The following is a 20,836-nucleotide window of genomic DNA, read 5'->3' as shown; positions in this document are numbered from 1 at the left end:
GGTGGCGCAGTGGTTGAGAGTCTGCCTGCCGATGCAGGGCACGCGGGTTCGTGCCCCGGTCCGGGAGGATCCCACATGCCACGGAGCGGCTGGGCCCGTGAGCCATGGCCGCTGAGCCTGCGCGTTTGGAGCCTGTGCTCCGCAACGAGAGAGGCCACAACAGTGAGAGGCCCGCGTACCGCAAAAAAAAAAGAATGTCCTAAGTGTTGCATAGGATATACTTATACTAAAAACAATTGGTTGTTTACTTGGGAATTCAGATTTCACTGTGTATCCTCTGACAATCCTCATATCTGGCAATCATACATGTGAACCATATTTGCAAGCTAGATTCAACACTGGGCTGCCCAACTTTAAAAAACCCTGCCTTGATGAATTCCAATGGATTTTTCATCTGGGTATTCAATTTGAACCATTATATTAGAGTTTGTTATTCAATTACTCTGTTTCTGGGTTTTGAAAATTGGGGGGTGAGTCTTGTTTTAACAAGTAGATATTAAAGTCCCTTGGATGCAAAAACTTCCTCTTTTTTTTTTGATAGTAGATACACAGAGGTAAGTTCAAGGGCAGATAAAATGTGATATGAAGACCCTGTACATAGGTGCTGAAGAACATAAACTTATGTGAACTTCCATTGTAATTTGGGTAATTTAATCAAGACAAAATAACAAAAACAATAATAAGAACTAGCATCCTCTAAGCATATATTGTGCATCAGATCTTGTTCTGAGCACTTTATATGCTTTAAATTATTTAATCCTCTAGTTTCTATGAATTGTGGTTAGTTTCTGTGAATTGTGGTTCTCTCATCATTCCCATTTTCCAGATGAAGCACTGAGGCACAAAGAAGTTAAGTACCTTGCCCAGGGCCACACTGTTAGTACGCAGCAGAACCAGAATTCTACTCCAGGTGTTCTAGCTCCAGAGCCTTGCTATTTCTTCTACAATCTTTCAAAAAAGAGCTCAAATCGATGAGCAGGAACCCCTCAAAGACAGACAAATATAGGCAAACATCTATCAGTTTTACAGAAAGCTGAGACAGAGAAATTTAATTCAGGTTTAGGTTCATGAACAAAAATTTGCCAGATCCAAAAGAGTAACATATGGTGTAATTTGTGATGCCCTTTTTGCATGCAGAGACCAAAAAAAAAAAAAAAAAAAAAAGTTCTTTCAAGATAGTCTCTTTAAAAAAAAAAAAGTACAACAAAATGAAGGTGAGACTACAGCCTCACAGTCAGAAGAGTAAAGTATACCACCAGCTTTATGAGTCATTCTGTGAATTTTATGTTCTGTACATTCCACAAAGTTAACGGGAAATTAAATTAACACAGTTCTTTATAGCATTTTAAATTTTTACCACAATTAATTTCCTGTACTACTGTATTTTGGTTCTGCAGCAATCATTTGAGTAAATTTAACTCAGATTCATCATTCCATCCCCCAAATTAAAGAAATAAGTCATTTCTTTTTCCTGACTTACTTCATGACAACTCACCTGTCTGCCTTATTTTATGTGAAAGGTTATGCGTGTTTAGAGGGGGAGGAAATTTAGGTCTTCTTTTAAGGGTATTCTCTATCACTTTAATACTCCTTTCAAAAAAGACCTCTTTATGCAATGAATAAAACATGCTGCAGACACAGGATATATACGAACTTTCATCACTGTCTTCAGTGCTTCCCTACAAAATCAGCCATGGGCAAACTCTGGTAAGAGCAGACAGACAGGAGAGGTAATTCACTTTGCCTCCAACTCAAACCAGCAAACACCCACATCTCCAAAAGGAAGGATCAATTAGCCAATAAAGAGGCTCTTATAATTCATCTGGCCCACAGTCTTTATTTTACAGATAAGAATATAAAATCCAAAGGGATGAAATGACTAATGTAATCTTTCGCCCATTTTGGAGAGATTCCTTAAGATTTCCTTTGTTCTACCCTGTGAGGCAAAGCTTGCTCACAGTTTCTGGATAGAGAATGTCTGGGCAGACCAAATACACCCAGGGACTGCACATCTGTGAACCTCTTTCTTCAGCTATGAAACAAAAAGAGGAAAAAGTATTTCCAAGTTTCTTCCTAGCATTCTTTTTTTTTTAAGAAATTTATTTATTTATGGCTGCATTGGGCCTCCGTTGCTGCACACGGGCTATCTTTAGTTGCGTCGAGTGGGGGCTGCTCTTCGTTGCGATGTGTGGGCTTCTCATTGCGGTGGCTTCTCTTGTTGCGGAGCACGGGCTCTAGGTGCGTGGGCTTCAGTAGTTGTGGCATGCAGGCTCAGTAATTGTGGCTCACAGCCTCTAGAGTGCAGGCTCAGTAGTTGTGGCTCATGGGCTCTAGAGCACAGGCTCAGTAGTTGTGGCTCACGGCCTTAGCTTCTCTGCAGCATGTGGGATCTTCCTGGACCAGGGCTCAAACCTGTGTCCCCTGCATTGGCAGGAGGGTTCTTAACCACTGCACCACCAGGGAAGCCCCTTCCTAGCATTCTTAATGCTATTCTGTAGCTTCCAAAACGATTTCCAGTAACTTGAGTCATCAGGCATATAGAATGTTGACTTTCAGGTGTTTCAGTGTACAGAGGAGAATTCTTCCTGAGCTCAAGGCTGACTATCTGCTCACTGACATGCTATGTCTCAAAAGTGTTTGTGAGTAAATTTCACTTGGAATAATTTTCCCATAGAAAATGTATTATATGTGGTGACATGACAGGATGGGCCAGAAGATAAAGAACTTTAATACTAGGTGAATATTTCTAATTTCAGGGCATAGAGCTGGATCTATGTAAAGTTTAGAAATGGGAAAAATCTTTTTGACACTCTCCCATATTTTATTATTCTTCCTCCATTTTTTATCATTCTTTTCTTTTCCCCTGACCTACACCACCTCCCACCCCCAAAGGACTAGAATTTGGTAGATTACCTTCTTGCTCTTGGCCCTGAATAGAATTCTTTTTTCCTTTTCTTTTTTTTTTAGAAGGAAACAAAGCTTGTCAAATTAATTTATTCTAATTTTGAGGGCTTGAGAGCCCCAGAATCTTCATGGAAGCATTCTAAATTTCTAGAACTGTGCTGTTTGTTCCTTCCAGGAAGAGGTGCAGATAGCTCAGGAGAGTCTTTCACAATCTCTCCCCAACCAACTTTACCAGGCCATGGTGATGCCCACTCAGGCATCTAACCACAGCAAATGACTTAGCCACTCATATTCTTCTCTGACCTTGCCTACATCAATTTCTCCAGAAGGCCCTTCCCTCTGGAGAAAACATCCATTCAGGCTGTTGAATCATTGCTACTCTTTTGGAGACTCACCTCAATCCCCTCTAAATAATAGAAAATGAATGTTGAGTGAATAAATGGATGGGTGGATAGGTGGATGGATGGATGGATGGATGGATGAATAAGTAAAAGAGAATATGCCTTAATCTAAGTCTGTAATCTGTGGACAAGGTAAATCAAAGTGAAGAGAAGAATTAGCAACACAAATAGAAAATAGTAAGACAGAGCTTGCATCTATGTGTGCAGACCAGACCTCAGAAGGAATCTACTTTGGGAAAGATTTTTAAATCCTTCATTTCAATACAACCACATTAGATTACAAAACATTTTCACATATACTAACTCATTTGATTTTAACAGGCCTCTGAAAGGTATTGTCTCATTTTACAAATGTGGGAATTGGAGCTGCAAGAATGGAATTGCCTTTTCTTCCCGATCAACTAGACTGTGGTACAGTCTTCCAGACCTCTGCCACCTGGTTGCCCTCTTCAAAAGTTCTGCTCATCCTTAAGTTTTCTTTCACTTTTTTTTTCTTTAGACACTCTAGATATTTTTCCCCAAATATTTCCATGGCAGTGAGAGTGAATCAAGATACACAGATTAGATTGAGGCAGAAATCTCATCTCCTCACATGTTATTTGCAATTTTACACATGTAGACAAATGAATGAGTGATTACGTATATGCATTCTTAAAATTAAAATCTCTATTTCTCATGAGTTATTGTTCTTAGTAGAAGCAAAGGGCATACACTATGATCATAATGAACCTTCACTAGTCTATTCATTCTATGACTCAAAGATGATGCCTGGTTTGTGTGTGTGTGTATATATACATATATATATATATTTTTAAGTGGAATTTAGGGGAAAAAAAGAAACAGGTAAGATGGCTTTTCAGCTATCAAGTTCTTTGATAGTTTTATTGTTGTCTGTCAAGCACCGGTCTCCTTGCTATGAGTGTAACACTGACCCACTAAAACGAAACACTAAAGCCAATTTATTTTACTCTGGGAGTAACAAGAATTGTGATATATTATTTCAGGGGAAATTGACTGAACAAGTCTTTTTATATGCAATGTAGTTCATTTAATGTTAATGAAGGTGATTGAGTGGCTTTATATACCCTTTATCTACTTGCACATTTTATAATTAAGAGAAGAATACATTATGAAGAAGACTAGGAACTGTAAAAGACTATTCAATGTTATTTTCCATGAGCAACTTTGTTTTTTATAAAAGATTGACACCTGATAATCACATGTCGATAAACAGCTGAGGGTCTCTCCCGCATTTTCTCTTTTCCTAGGCCTTTATCCTACCTTTATTGACATGGATTTGTCATCTCCATCAGGTTAACATGCCAGTAAAGACAGGAATGTTGCTTTCACAAGTGTCAACATGATCTGGGAGAAAATGTTTCTAGAATGCTATGACAACTCCAAATAAGACAAATTTCCTGCAGATATTCAAATTATAGAGGATAAATTTTAAAATTTTGTACTAGGAAATATATAATGTAAAGTCTTAGCAATTATGAATTTTAATATCTCTTAAATCTGTTATATTAAATATAGAAGTTCAGCTAGAATAAAAGTTTCTGATTCAAAATGTATATTAAAACTGCTACTGATGTATATAATCGGAAGCCTACATTTTAGAGTAGAGAGGCATTAGAACTCATCCAGTCCAGGGACTGTCAAACTAGAATCCATGGGTCACCACCTGTTACCGTAAATAATGTGTTTTGGAACACAGCTATGCCCCCATTCATTTACATGTCGCCCATGCCTGCTTTCATGCTATAGTGGCAGAGTAATTGTGCCAAAACCTAAAATATTTCAATTCACTCTTACTTTATATGCATAGGGAAACTGAGGCCAAGAGAAAATGACATGTCCAAGGTTACTCAGATTACTTTTAAAGTCTTATTGAAAATATATTCTCCTAAATAAGACCGGATATTCATCACAAGAGACAATAAAGAAGCCTGGGCTTCTGAAATGAAAAAGACCTAGATTTACCACTAGGGACCACCAGTAAGTAGTTATAAGGCCTTATAGATCACCTGGTCCCTCTGTTGTGTACAAATGCTTTTTACCTAGAACCCATGCATGCTTTCCCTCTTCTCCAAGGAATCTCAACCGTGTTCAGTTATCCCATCCTCCTTATGACCCCCACCTTCACCTTCAGGCCCGAGCTCTGATATGTATAAACTTTATCATAGTAATCCACTTCTGTTTCGCCAGTGATCGGCTCAAGAATGGGCAGGAGGGCTTCCCTGGTGGCGCAGTGGTTGAGAGTCTGCCTGCCAGTGCAGGGGACACGGGTTCGTGCCCCGGTCCGGGAAGATCCCACATGCCACGGAGCGGCTAGGCCTGTGAGCCATGGCCGCTGACCCTGCGCGTCCAGAGCCTGTGCTCTGCAACGGGAGAGGCCACAACAGTGAGAGGCCCGCGTACCGCAAAAAAAAAAAAAAAATTAAGCCAGAACTCTAACCGGATCCTGCCTGATATATTTCTAGATTTCCAGTTATATAAGACAACATTTCCTTATTGCTTTCATCAGTTTCTATCAGACTATTCCTTATAACTGAAAGCATCTGAATACTTAAGATACTTCTCTAAATTTCAGAATGAGAATATACCTATCTCGCAGTGCTGTTCTGAGGATTATATGGGCTAATATAGCAAGTGTTTGGCACACAGTAAGTATTCAATGGATGTTAGTTATTTTCACTGATTTCAATGAATATCAATTCCCACTGGACAAAATGTCTAGAAAATGGACATACATTTACAAACACTGTGTAAAATATGATGGGGTTGCACACACAACATTTAGAGTAAAAATAATATAATTTTCTATTGAAATATAAATAATTATATCACAGTGCTTCCATATAAATAATTCAGATTTCCCCTGGTGTTTTTTAGTTATATGGCCAAAGGAGCACAAGAACACTGGGTTGGAAATTGGTCTGTTTATTTTGACAAAAGTAACCTACTTGAAATATATTGATTCATCTCAGGAGACAAGAAAAATCCCACGTATAATATTCAAGGTGAAGAATTTTTATTTGTAATAAGACCAGAAAGGGAAAATACCTACTAGTCAATCAAATTGCTGAAGGAAATACTCATAACATATATATATATATATATATATATATATATATATATATATTTATTTAGTTTTGCCACCTCTTATAGTCAAGACAGGAAGGGCAAGAAGCTGAGAGGCTCTAAATTTGGGGCGTGAGTAGGTACCTTAATCTGAGGCATCACTGTTAGCAGCTGACAAATCTCTAAGGAACACGCAAGACAAATAATCTTCTGTAATCCAGGTATCACCAAATCCCATTTTCTCATTAGGGAGTAATCAGGTGGGCTTTGGCATAAACAAAAGTGTCTTGCTCTCATAGGGAAATCTATCTTAACCTCATTAAGATGAGTGATGATATTAGTAAGAATGAAAGCATTTTCCTTTATCCTTTCTTTCAAGGACAGTTCCAATAACCAGGAGGGAGTTAGCAGCCATAGTGAATGGATCCACCCTAGTTTCATGACTTAAGTTTCATTAAACAAGAAATAGCTCAGGTTTATCAACCTTTTTCCTTCAACCCACAAATCAGAGAGGAGAAAAACTATTCTTACAAATGTAAAGTGCATTCATGTTTTCATTTTGTATTTTACCCACATAATTAGGAATTCTTTTGTTTTGGGTCCTAGCTCCTTTCTAATGCATGCAAAAACAAACAAACAAACAAACAGAAATTAAAGAGACTACCATGAGAAATGGCATTTGTCAGTATGATTAACAGTGCACACTAATGATTTTTCAGATAAGGACAGCAGACAGGAGGCCTCCATCTCTATTCCAACACTAGAATTTCCCTCACTTTGTGAGACTCTGAGGATTACTCAGGGCAGAAGAGGGAAAAGTAAATTGGTACAAGAGAGACAGAAAGGGAAATGGCTTGATATATTTGGAGTTAGTACCATGATGACTCAACATCGCAGACTATAGAAGCAGTGAGTCTATTCAAATCAGAGGGGGAAAAAACCAAAAACCTGACATCTTGTCCTTGTAGCATAATGATTTGATTTACCAACTTGGAATAGGTGCACAATGGTACACGCTGGTATCCTTACCATGAAAACACAGATGGCAAGATGTCAAACAAACAAACAAACTACAAGGTGCAAATACTTTACAGAAATCATGTATTATCTTACATAATAACAATTTCCTAAGTAATGGATAAACAGTTTTCCAAGCTTATTTTACAAAGAATTCAAAGAATTTACAAAGAAGACCATCCAGCAATCCTGGGAAGTGTATGAATAAATGGTAAACATAACATAAAATGTATTAGTATGCTATGGTTATGACATTTCGTATGCTCTTTGAAGAAATACCTATGCTTAAAAAGTGATTTCTAGGTTGGAATCTCAACCAAACACCTGCGTGCTAAAATATCATTGTGCTAAGAATGTTTACTACCCTTACGTAAATCTACAAAATGATCATAAATGTTGTCCTCGGCAAGGATCTAACTAAAAAGAATTAACTGTGTTCCCTATATTTCCATCACATTTTAGAAAAGTGTGGCATTTTGAAGAAAAGATTCTGTTTTTCCCAACCACTTAAAAAACCAAAAATATTTAGAGTTTCAAAATATCATAGGAAACCAAAAGATTAGTCCTGTCATTCTTACATTCACTAATTAAAGACATTCACTGAGAGCCTAGTATGTGCTGGAAAAACGTTTAAACCATCTACACGCTTCATATATAGAGTGTAAACTACATGCAAGAAAGCCTTTCATTAAAGCTAGATAACAGGTTTGTATAATGATGGTTTATATAAATTTTAGACCCTTCTAATAGACAGCTAAATCACAAAGCAAAGCTGTAACAGTTTTTGTGTACCCTTTTAAAAAGGGATTAATTTAGACAGACTCTGCAGAAGCTTCCTACGTTCACAAATGCATTTATTTAAGGGAGAAGGTGAAATGTCACATCTGGGATTGATAATGTTTGGTTTCACCCTGGTCTTGGATGATAACTCTTAGACTCCAAGCAGCACTGTATCTCGAAAGAAGAGTAGGTATAAGGATACTCAGCGTAATGAAACAGGCCAGGTTTAATTCCCTTAATCGCTTGGTCAGGGCAGCTGAATTAACCAGCCACATCTGTTCACATTGAAGTATCTAATCTGGGTTCTTTCTCTTTATGTAACAGGGTTCTGTAGGGTTATTGTACTGTTTAGTCTGTTTGGCCCATTTGTTTCTTACCTCTGCTCACCCTGGGGGGATGGAAGGGAGGGGTATCCATGAAAATTCAGAACACAGGCCTGCCCAAGCTATCACCTTCCTTATGTGAATAGGAAACTAATCCTTAAGCAGACTCCCTTATTGGGCCAGATCTTTTATAATACAGTTAGGGGAAGGGGGAAGGAAGAGTGAGACAATGAAGACTCACTGAGTTCAGTGTTTGTTGTCTTTTTTTTTTTCCATTTCTTTTCCCTAGAGTGAAGAGCAGATCACGACAATCTTCTCCTCTACTGTTAAGCCTAAAAGACCCCATGCTTTATTCTACCTTTCTCCAAAAACCATTGTCAAATTCAAATTCTGTGATGTTCAGAAACGTTAAGTCCAAAAATATCTGTCAGGGTCTTCCTCCTATAAAGCTCATGATCATTTGGGGGGGAAATGATTGGTTTTCTGAGATGGCATCAAACGCCAGTAAATAATTCCTAAGTCCTACAATCTAATACGTGCTTTTCACAAAATAAACTTATATAATGCATTTGAATCCCGATTCATTCAGTCAATGACAACATACTTGTTCTACTTCAGATTTTGCTGATGGTATCAGTGTTTTGCAATACTAGGTACTTCCGTTTGCCAACCTGCTATGTTCTCACAAGAAGCTTTTCAACATTCCCTGATGAATGTATCATATTTGAAAGCTTTATTATATATCCGTTGCAATGATATATCAATAGTAATCTTACAATCTAATTAAGCTCTAAGAAGTCAACTTTTCACACCTAATTCACTCAGAACTATAGCCTATAAAGTGGTCTTTGGTCAAAACAAAGCAAAACAAAACTCATATACATACCCTCTGGTGGACATGGTCCCCTCAGGTACATGGCTTGGCAAGAGGAACGGTCTTTGTGGTTAAAATTTTAAAAAGTCCTGATGTTCTCTGGGAAGATGTAGCCCCTTGCCTGATAGCATAACTTTGTAAGAGAAGCATGAAATTTCAGCCCCTACTTCTCCCTTGGCCAGGTGCCTTTGTTCAGTGCACATACTACACAACCTTCCACAGCAGCCCTAGATTCCCTCTGCTTGGAATCTCTTCCTCCAGAATTTTTACATCTGATTCCTTCTCATCACTCAGATTTCAGGTCATGTCACCTCCTCTGAGAGTTTTCCCCTGACTGCAATAAACCCCTTTCCCAGCCCCATCACTCTCTATGTACACTATGCATTTGTTATCTCTATTGAATTACTACCATCTGAAATTGTCTTGATACCGGTTGTTTATAGGATATTATCTCTCTTCTCCTCATGAGAATATGAGCTCTGAGAGCAAGGGGATCTTGTCAGCCTTAGTCACCATGGTATCTCCAGAACCAATGGCATGCCTGATGTATTGGAAGCACTTGATAAATATGTGTTAAAAGATGGCTGGATGCAGGCACTAGAGTTTAGTGTGTAAGGAAAATGGAATCAATGGACATACTCAGAAGTTTAGTGATTATCTTTGTGAAAGATTTTCATTCCAAGTGTGTTTGATCTGGGGCACTGCAAGACTTCTATAGAGAAAGAAATGGTAAAAGGCCAATAAAATCTGTGAAGGTCCTGTAAGCCAAATTGTTTTTGTCTTCTGTATTCTGATTTTAATGATTACTGAGAGGCCACAACCCCATAAGGAGATGAATCTTGATAGCAACAGAAGAGGACCAACAGTCAGAAGAGAGGATTAAGCTGAAAGCTTTCATGGCCATCAACCATGACAATATGCCTTAGCTAATTCACAGCCAATAGAATGATGCACTTTACAATAACCTTGATTCCACAACAAAGACAAAGGTAATCTAATAACACATCATAGCCTGTGACATAAATCTATACTACTAATATTAGTTTCTCAGATAGGAAATGAAACCATAATATACGTCACCTGCCAAGTGAGTTCACCAAAGAAATCAAGTAACTCGATTCCTAATAGGAGGGACAAAACCTCCAACTTCATATCTGGCCTCAAATTCTCCTATTAACAGGGAGAAGAGGGACTCCCAAACTTGGCTGCCACGGCAAATATATATGACAAACAAGAAGGACTCCCTCTCACCCTTGCCTTATCCTGGCTTAACTGCTGTGGCTCCAGATCCCCTCTGAGCAAGATTCTCAGCCTCCCTCATCAAGTGCCCAAAGAACACGAAGACTTACTATTATTGACATGTAAGACTCCATTTTCAAACCCACAGTGAGCACCTTTCCGTAAATACTGAAACACTGTACATGTTCAGGCTCCTATAAATAAAACCCAAACATTTAAGCATTCACACTGGGAACTGTAGACATTATGACCCGGGGTTTCCCTGGTGGCGCAGTGGTTGAGAGTCTGCCTGCCGATGCAGGGGACGCGGGTTCGTGCCCTGGTCCGGGAAGATCCCACATGCCGCGGAGCAACTGGGCCCGTGAGCCATGGCGCTGAGCCTGCGCATCCGGAGCCTGTGCTCCGCAACGGGAGAGGTCACAACAGTGAGAGGCCCACGTACCGCAAAAAAAAAAAAAAAAAAAAAGACATTATGACCCATAGCTAGGTTTAAGTTTGCCTTTTTGTGATGAAGACAAGGTTTATTAAACAGGACTAATAGTACAAAGGAATTACAAAGGTATAACTCATTGCTTAGAAGTTTATGGATTTCACCATTTTTTGTCATTTACAATGGTTCCTGCTCCAGGTCAACGGTGTTAACCATTTCCTTGCACAAGAAAAGCAGAGGATGTAGTAATGAGCAGTTAGCTTAAGTTAGTGCAAGAACCAAAAGGCATTAACATCGTCTTTCTAAAGAATTTATAGTTCCAAAAGTCCTAAACTCCAAATAAGGAATTTTACCTTATTAGCCAAGGTACGTTATTAGTCTGACCAGGTTACCTGACCTATTAAAGTCTTTCTCTTCACATCTATAAAACAAGGATAACTATACTACCTGTGCACATGGGTGTTATGAGGAATAAATGGTGTAATGTTTAGTAAAGTGCTGGGCAAAACACCAGGCACAGACTAAAGCCTAACATTTGTTTATCATTTGCTATTGTATCACTTTAACATCGTTCATCCAAAAAGCTGTGGCCTTCGTTGTTTTCATGTTAAAAAGATAGCCCTAGTTTCATAAAAGTTGTGTTACACAAAAGGAAAAAGAGTGAAGAAATAGAATCAAAACATTTCTTCCTATTTAAAACAAATATAGTACTTCTTTGGGGAGGAATATAAAATACCATGATTAAATTTTTAAAGGAGGAACTAGAGGTTTGCCCAAATAGCCATAAAGCAGAAGAGCCAACTCTATTAGGTATCCAAGCAGGAGATTTTTATTCATGTTCGAAATAATGAATCAGTTGCCAAAAAGTAACACTCCATATGTTCTCACCTAGCACTGCCATCCTAGTTCACATATCCAAGAAGCTGTCCATTAAAATATCAAACAGACAGTATCTCTGGGCAAAGGGTTTGACGTCTTAAAAGACAGAATTCCTTTGTAAAATTTTACTGCTGTTCTGACACCCACTTGTGCCACATTCTTTACTTCCTATGGTTCATATCTTAACTGAACAACTAAGAACTGTACCCTAAAACCAATAAAAAATTCACTTACATTTTGGGATAAATTCCAGTGATATCTTTAATACTAACTTACCCATTTAAGAAATGTAGTAGCAGTCTCTATGAAGAAATGCTCCTAATTCAGGTATTTTTCTGGCTGACATTACTAGAAACCTAAAAAACAATGTGATGGATGGAAAAAGTTAAAAATATTTCACTCTGTGGTTCTAACATTTCAGAAGCGCCATTGCTGGGAACTAGATTTAAGCTTTAATTAGGAAATGTACACGTATATCACAGGGTTGTTCCTCTCCTGTGATGCGGGGAGAAAACTTTAGGTGCGTAAGTTGAAATGCGAAGATCAATAAAAAAGCAAGTTCAACAACCCCAAGGCCAAAGAAGCTTTGAGGAATTTGGAGATTTAAAAGATTATCTCCATAAACCTGGGACTATGTCACTTAATTATACTATCATTGAGGGGTACAAACTAGATACAGAAATCCATTGCCTAAATATCATTTAGTTTAAATATTCTTTGCTTATGTATTATTTTGTATTTTTAACACTTTATTCCAAAGGAAAAATGTGTACTTGGCAAAAATGTCTGTTAATTATGTAGACATCGATTTGTTTTGAAAAGTAAATATTTTTATACTTCTAATCATTAAAAATAAGCAGAGAGGCACAGTAATATGGAAAAATTAATAAATGGGTTAGAAAGGAAATAAAAGTTGAAAGGCGAAAAGGAGTCCCAAGTGCAAGAAAGAACGTTTCTATTTCTTTGCTCAGGCTAACCAAGGGAGGGGATGGAACAGGGTAGGGCGGGTGCGTGTCTGGGCCTGTGCCCATGTGCAGCTGATCATTTAATCAATATAAACTATCACAACAGATAATTCGAGCCTAAAATTTAACTTGGGAGCTCATGTCTCTGTGGAAGGGTGTAAATGAGTTGAAACGTATGGCACAGTGGAGTTGATCCTCTCACGTTTTCTGATGGAAGCTCATTTCCTCACAAGTGCCTGATAACCACACACTTGGACAGCCAGGCCTCTGATCCCTTTCCTCCTCTCACGTGTTGATGTGAAGCACAAAGCTGTAAGTGGGACAGCCTGCAGGACTCATGCTAAAAGCTTTGTTATGGGAATTCCTAAAGCATACGCCTATAAATAGGATGGTCTGCATTTACTCAAGTTGTTGTGCACACTGACCCAAATAGGAACGATGCATATGATTCACAAATGTGTACATCAATACCCTGGGAAGCAAATGGGCAGGCACGGTTCCCAAACCGAATATTTAAACTAAATGATATTTAGGCAATGGATTTCTGTATCTAAGGAAACATCCTCAGTATTTTTATGTGCCTCTCCTTCTAAACAATTTTTAAAACAAAGTCCAAACAAATGACAGCTGGAAGAACATAGTTTCAAAATACATGGAGACAAAGAATTAAGATATCCCAATGCAAAGATATTCTACAAATTGATAAGAAAAAGACAGCACACCCAACGTGGAATAGACTGCCAATTCACGAAGATAACGTGAATAGCAAAAGTAATGGCAAACCAAACTGACATGAAAAATGAAATATATATGAAAGGAGGCCCAACTACTCTAGGAATCAGGTAAATAAAAATTATAACCAAAACCATTTCTGACTCATTAGATGAAGAAAATTTTTAAAAATTGTTAACACCCAATGTGGTTAACGTGTAGGAAAACAGGCAGGCACACTCATCTGTTGCTGGAAGGGGTATGAATTTCTGCCATCATTTTCTGGATTTTCTTCCGGCTCTGTTTATTAAAATTTAAAAACTACATCAACTCTTTTACTCAGCTATCTCAATGTTAGAATGCATCTATCCTACAACAAAGGAAAACAGCCATATGTAAAGATCTGTATACAAGTCTGAATGATGAAGAAAAGGCTGTAAGAGCCAAAAGTATAAACTACTTAAATGTCCACTGTCAGGGAAGAAAACATATACACACTCTATGTCTTAGACTGAGTTCCCCAGAAATAGGCTCTGAGATGAGATTTGTACAAAAATGATTCATTAGGAAGTGCTCCTGGGGAAAACAGCTAGGGGAGGGGGACAGGGAGGGGAGGGAGGCCACTGTTCAATTTTAAGCAGTGTCTCACAGCAGGTAACTGGCTCAGTCACATAGAAAAGCTCTGGAGACTGCTGGGGTTGCGTTCAGTGTTGTCACAGGTAGCCCCCTGCAACTGTCAGTTGCTGGTTCTGGGCTATTCCCAAGGGGGTATAAAGCAGCTCTGGCAGCTGGAGCCAAGCCCTTCAGAGAGAAGCAGGTACTGGCTGGCAGAAGTAAAACACACCAGGAGCCAGTGGGCCCCCAAGAAAGGTGGAAAGATTGAACCTCACCTGGGGCACGATGGTGTATTACGTGCTATTTTTTTCAAGTGCTCGTTTATGTATGTTTATTTATTAATTTTTTTGGTAAAATATGCAAAACATACAATTTACCATTTTAACTATTTTTAACTGTATGGTTCAGTGGCATTAAATACATTCACATTCTCGTGCAACTATCACCACCATCCATCTCCACAACTTTTCCATCTTCCCAAACTCAGAATTCTGCATCTATAAAACAGCAACTCCTCATTCCTTCCTCTCCCCAGCCCTGGACAACCACTATTTTACTTTCTGTCTTCATGAACCTGACCATTTGAGGTAACTCATATAAGCAGAATCATTGTATTACGTGCAGTAAAAAAAATGAATTAGTTGTATACATTTAACCATGCTTAAGTGGAGTACGTTAGAAAATAATGGGAATGATAAGGCACCGGAATGTTTTTTTCTGGGAGTGGGGCATCTTATTTAATTATTTATTTATATAAGCCTACACTAAAGTGTGGACTGACAAGCATCAAAATATTAACATAAAAGTTACCATAGGATGGTATGGGAGGGGTAGATTGAAGAAAGAATGAACAGAAATAACTAGCAACATATATACAGAGAACTGGATACATATATATTTTGTACTTTTGTTTTGCCTATGCATGCACTGCATTCATAAATTAGCAGCCAAATAAGGTAAAAGATTAAATATGTTCCACCAAAATTAACTTCTGTGAGCGTTTTTCCTTAAATTGGAAATGCTCAGGTTTAAAATCTTTTCTCAGAGTCAACAGGCTTATCCTTTTAACTGAAAGCTGGGAAATGCCTTTGGGACTTAAATCTATATATGTGATCCTGAAATTAACAGACAAACAGACACAGTCATTCTGGGCAACGGAGGAATAAGGCAGAAAGAAATGGAAATATGTATGTTAAAGCAGGGCAATAATGATATTCAAAATGCAAGCACTTCCATTATTTATAAAACTGCAAGGAATCAATGGCAGGAGAATGAATAAATGAATTAAAATGTATTAAACAGAATCCTGCACTGCACAGACATGAAATTATATTTTTGAAATTTTTTATTGACCAAAAAAGCATAATAGAATATGAGGTTAAAATAAGGAATATGGAGTGCTGTATAAATAAATGACTTATTACATAAAGTTAAATATATCAGGTACCTATGCTCCAGTATGTGCACAAGTACATACAAGTAAATAAAAATGCATTTCTCTGGAAGAACACATACCACCTAAATGTTGATATCAGTTAGATGTAGGTTCTGGGAATATGGCTGATTTTTAAAGTTTCTTCTTTTTACTTTTCTGCATTGTTTTACTTTCAGGCAATGCCATGCTTCAGCATTTTCATCAAGTAAAATCACACAATAAAACAATATGCTTTAAAAAGAAAAAGGACAAGGAAATACTTGTAAAGAAACAAGCTCCAGTCTACTTAGCAATTTTGACAGATTAAGAATGGAAAAGGGTATGCACATTCTCTTCTACTACTGAACTGACCAAAAGTTTTCTAAAAAGAATAGGGCATCTGGTTACTCTTACATTTTTGTAAAAATCTTAGTAAGTATATTAACCTAGCTAGCCTGGCCATAACATATCTGGGATCTGAATGCACAATTCCAGGACTCCCAGGTTGGCTCAAAGGACAGTAAAGTTGGGAGGGAACCCAAGACTTCAGGTCCTTTAGGATTAAAAAAGCTAGTCTAGGCTCAATGGTTTGCGTTTGCATCCGCTCTATTACATCCTACTACAATTCATTAAAGACTTCAGCAGTTCAGATAAGAATGAGCATTCATTGTCAGCAAGCACATCCATATAGATCAAAAGAAGGAAAGATTAATTTCTTTTAAATTAAGCATATCAGAAACATAGCACTAAGGTAAAAGTTTGGTATACTACACATTATCTTCTCATCTGCCTTCTTAGAAGTCAAAAAAACCCCACATTTTAAAAGTCCAAAATGGTGGAAACAGAGTAACATTCTATAAGTATTGTTAAAAATCAACAGTGCTCCTAGCGAATGTCCTACAGGTTTCAATAAAAAACTGGCATTCTCTTGACTGACAAACTAATAAAATGAATATATTTGATACCCAGGGAGCGGGTGACAAATTTTCTTTACATCTTTTAGACGTTTTCTACCCTCCACAGACCATTCCCAACATTCAACAGATCTTTCTATGAAATTATACACACTGCATGTGGAAGCAGTAAAAGACACTACAGAAGAAAGCCCTTGAATCCATATCACATTGCTGTGCAAACACTGAGGCAGCAAAGAGACTCACAGAGTTCCAGTTGAAAGGAAAACAAAACCAAAACCAACTTCCTTTCTAGAACTTTTGTTTAAAAAGATTTTTTTTTGTTTTATTTTTTTCTTAATGATCTGCACTGTGGACATTTTCTTGGCCTTTTCATTTTTTTCATGTTTAATATTTCTCGATTTATTTGTCATTATCTGCTTATGAATCCCTTTGCAACTTATTTTTTTTTAAACATCTTTATTGGAGTATAATTGCTTTACAATGGTGTGTTAGTTTCTGCTATATAACAAAGTGAACCAGCTATACATATACATACATCCCCATATCTCCTCCCTCTTGCGTCTCTCTCCCACCCTCCCCATCCCACCCCTCTAGATGGTCACAGAGCACCGAGCTGATCTCCCTGTGCTATGCGGCTGCTTCCCACTAGCTATCTATTTTACATTTGGTAGAGAATGGACTTTTTTTTTTTGGTTGCGCTTTGCGGCTTGTGGGATCTTAGTTCCCTGACCAGGGATTGAACCTGGGCCCCAGCAGTGAAAGCACCGAGTCCTAACCACTGGACCACCAGGGAATTCCCTTGAGGACATGCGGAGTGGAAAGGGTAAGCTGGGATGAAGTGAGAGAGTGGCATGGACATATATACCTTTTAATTTTTTAAAATGAATGAATGAATGTAGTTTTCCTGACTCAGTATTCCAATCATCCTAGGAAAACAGCTGGAAAGAAAGGTAAGTTAAGAAATAAGGTCTAGATGAGTAATATGGTTTAACAGAATTCTTTTTACTTAATTTTAAAGTACATCTGACAGGCTCCCTTCCCACATTCCTTTCGTATAAGTGGGCTGCAGAGTGGAAGAAAAGCTTTTCTTTGACATTCAACAACACAAGTCCCTTCTAACCCAGTGGAGCATACTGCCTGAAAGGAACACAGTCTGCAAGCTTGGAAGACTATTAAAAATCTTTTTATATATCAAGTTTTATTTCCCTACTAAGGTACCTACTCATAACCAAATAATAAGCCATGTGCTTATTCAAAGAGTAATAACACTTCCCATCTTTGGTTTTAAACACTAAGATCTCTAAAAAGTAAAGCCAATGAATCTAGCAAATACAATAAGACTTTACAGAATATGCCATTAACCATCTTCTTTTCAACTGTGTTTTTTATCCCTGCCTGAAATAAAAAAAGTACCAGATTATACAATACTGCCACAAATAAATAACTTTCGTAAGTGATGGTTTCTCTATATACTGTAAATGATACTTTATTGCAGGGCAACGAATAGCTAGCTTAAAACAAATATAGTACAGTTTACATGAAACATCATTTTTGCAACAGATCAAAAACAGAAACTGAACTTTTCATTTGCCAAGACATAATGCAATTTCGTATATTTCAAATGACGCACAAAACTAAGAATTTTCCTCATCAGTAAAAACTAAAATTAAATGTTTTCTTGAAATATATTTCAGTGACTAAGTCTTAAATCATCCTTCAATACATCAAATTCAATCTATCCTAATGGAGAAATGCAGTGCTGTGAATTATCCATTAAGTTGGAGAATCAGAAGTTGTTTTAATTGGTTTCGAATGGAAGCATTATTCTGCATTTCTAATCACGTTTCTACCCCTAAGGCTAATATTAAAAATGAATTACAATTCCTGAGCAAAGGAATTGACTCAGAATCATGGCTGGGATTAACATTTTGTTACAGATAATCCACAAACTAGAGTCCAAAAGCCTATAACTGAGAGTTGAGTATATTTTCTAAGTAAGAAGCTAAAATGCTCATTAGACACACTCCTTGTTAATAATGAACCATCTGAAAAGAGTACATGTGTTATGTAAAGCGTTTTACATTCTACTGTACAGTATGAGTCCCTCTTCCAACATCATCAAAGTATTTATTTACTGAATTTTACTGTATTTCTAGAAATGAGACACTGGCAGGGTTGTCAACTGCCTTGCCCTGAATTACACATATCTTCAAAATGACCTTATAATTTTAAGACATAAAAGAAGTTCTACCTTTCTAACCAGGCAACAAAGGGTGGTTGTCAATCACAAATACACACTCATAGAAAGTTTAAAGTAAACCGGACATCCTGGTCACAATCAATTAAATTATGCTGCAAGACAGAAGCTTGTCACTTGTGCCATTAGTGGTTTCAACTAAAACTTCAAATATGAATGAGGAGGTATAAACTGACCTATTCACTGACAATTAAGCAACTCCTCTGATTTGAGCTTTGGAAATCATTTGCATAATGAAAATACCTTTCCCCCAATTATGCAAATGACAGTTTAAAAGGAAAAGAACACTCAGGAAGAGGTTTTTATTTGTAGGGATATTTTAATGAGGTGATAGGTATCTTAATAACTGTTTTGGGGTGAAGACATCTGGATTATTAAACAGCAATTCTGCTGTATCCTATATTAACTCATAGAAAGATTTTTATCACATCTGTTTAATTTATGAGAGACTTGAACTACTTAGTATCACTTGCCTGGTTTAAAGTAAACCAATTTAAACAAAAGATAAAATAAATGGTAAGTTTGGATGATTTGGGTTTTTCAGGTATTTTTCTTTCAGTTTAACAATAATTCACTACAACTACAAATCAGGAAGATCTGCCTGAAATTAACTTCAAAGCAGCTTTGCAAATGAGTCCTAGAGGGTTTTATGAAAAAATGTCACCAAAAAAAAAAGAACTTTACATATATTAATTGCATTTAATTATTTTTTATGTGGAGGAACTTTAAAGGGGAAGAAAAATCCATATCCTTGCAAAATAACCTCTCAAGTGTCTAATACTTCTTAAGAGGAAACTCTTACCTGGAATAATTAAAAGACATTATTATTAACTATTATTACTATTCATTGATTATTAAGAAATTTTGGTTATAATTTACTTCATTCCAGACTGCTTATAATTCTTTTCACAAGATGAGATTTTTAAATATAGTGTTAACTTTCTTTTTTAAAAATATAGAGTTAACATTCAATTTAATGTCTTATGATTAGTTTCATTTAGGCAATACAACAGGTTTTATGGATGCTTTCACAACTTGTTTCACTGCTTTAGGCCCAAATTTTCCCCTTTAGGAGGTTAAACTAAATGTTCTCCTAAGTGATTTACAGCTCTGAAATGGCTAGCTACTCCAGTGATATTTTTATGAAAAAGACCATTTTTTCCCTAGTTCTTTTTCATATGAACCATACAGTCTGTCCAAAAATATCCCCTGTCATTTTATTGTTATAAGAATGGTAAAATAATATTGTGAATAATAGAATCAATTTCATAAAAGTACAAGAAGAGTTTTCATGTGATATGAATTAAATCAACTCAGGCAAGCAACTTTCTGTAAGGAACTCACTGAATAAGTAAAGGCAGGAGCATCAGAAAGCAAAATAAAATAAGCATTTGGAGACTCCAATGAGATTTGTCTACTAAAGAAAGGAGAGAGAGGGAGAACTAAAAGAGTAGTCAAATTCTAGCTATCAACAAGCTTGTACTATGTGCTTTGCTGTATAAAACAGCCACTGCCATGGACACAACATTATTTCTTTTGATCCAGTAGGCTGTTCTCACGGATAACATGGAAAGGAACATTTGTAATAAAACATGATTGGGTGGGGGGGTTGTTCCTGCAGCCTGCTTTTAAAAAGCCTAAAATTTGATTGACTCTAATCTAATAGTCAAAGACTGTACAAAAATAAGGAACATTTAGCCTGTTTTGGTTCTTACTGTTCGTATTTTTTTATAATTCCACTTTGGGTAGGTCTTGGACAATGCTCTTTTCATGCAATAAAGTGTAACGGCAGTTATGCATGTCATCGTAACTCCTCCAACCCCACAAATCAGGTCAGTACTGGTCTGTAAAGAAATCAAGATTCAAGATCTAAGATTACTGCCTACACTCTGGAGAATAAGATATGTGAAATACGTATGAATGCCTTGAGAACAATTTTTCCATAAGCTTGAAAATGAGAGTAACTCATGATGCTGTTAGTCTTAGGAGGTAATTTCCTTTTCATACCAAACTTCAGTACCTTTAA

The sequence above is a fragment of the Hyperoodon ampullatus genome (assembly GCF_949752795.1).
Source record: "Hyperoodon ampullatus genome assembly, chromosome: 4".
Lineage (NCBI taxonomy): Eukaryota > Metazoa > Chordata > Mammalia > Artiodactyla > Ziphiidae > Hyperoodon > Hyperoodon ampullatus.
Note: the sequence above shows the minus strand (reverse complement) of the source record.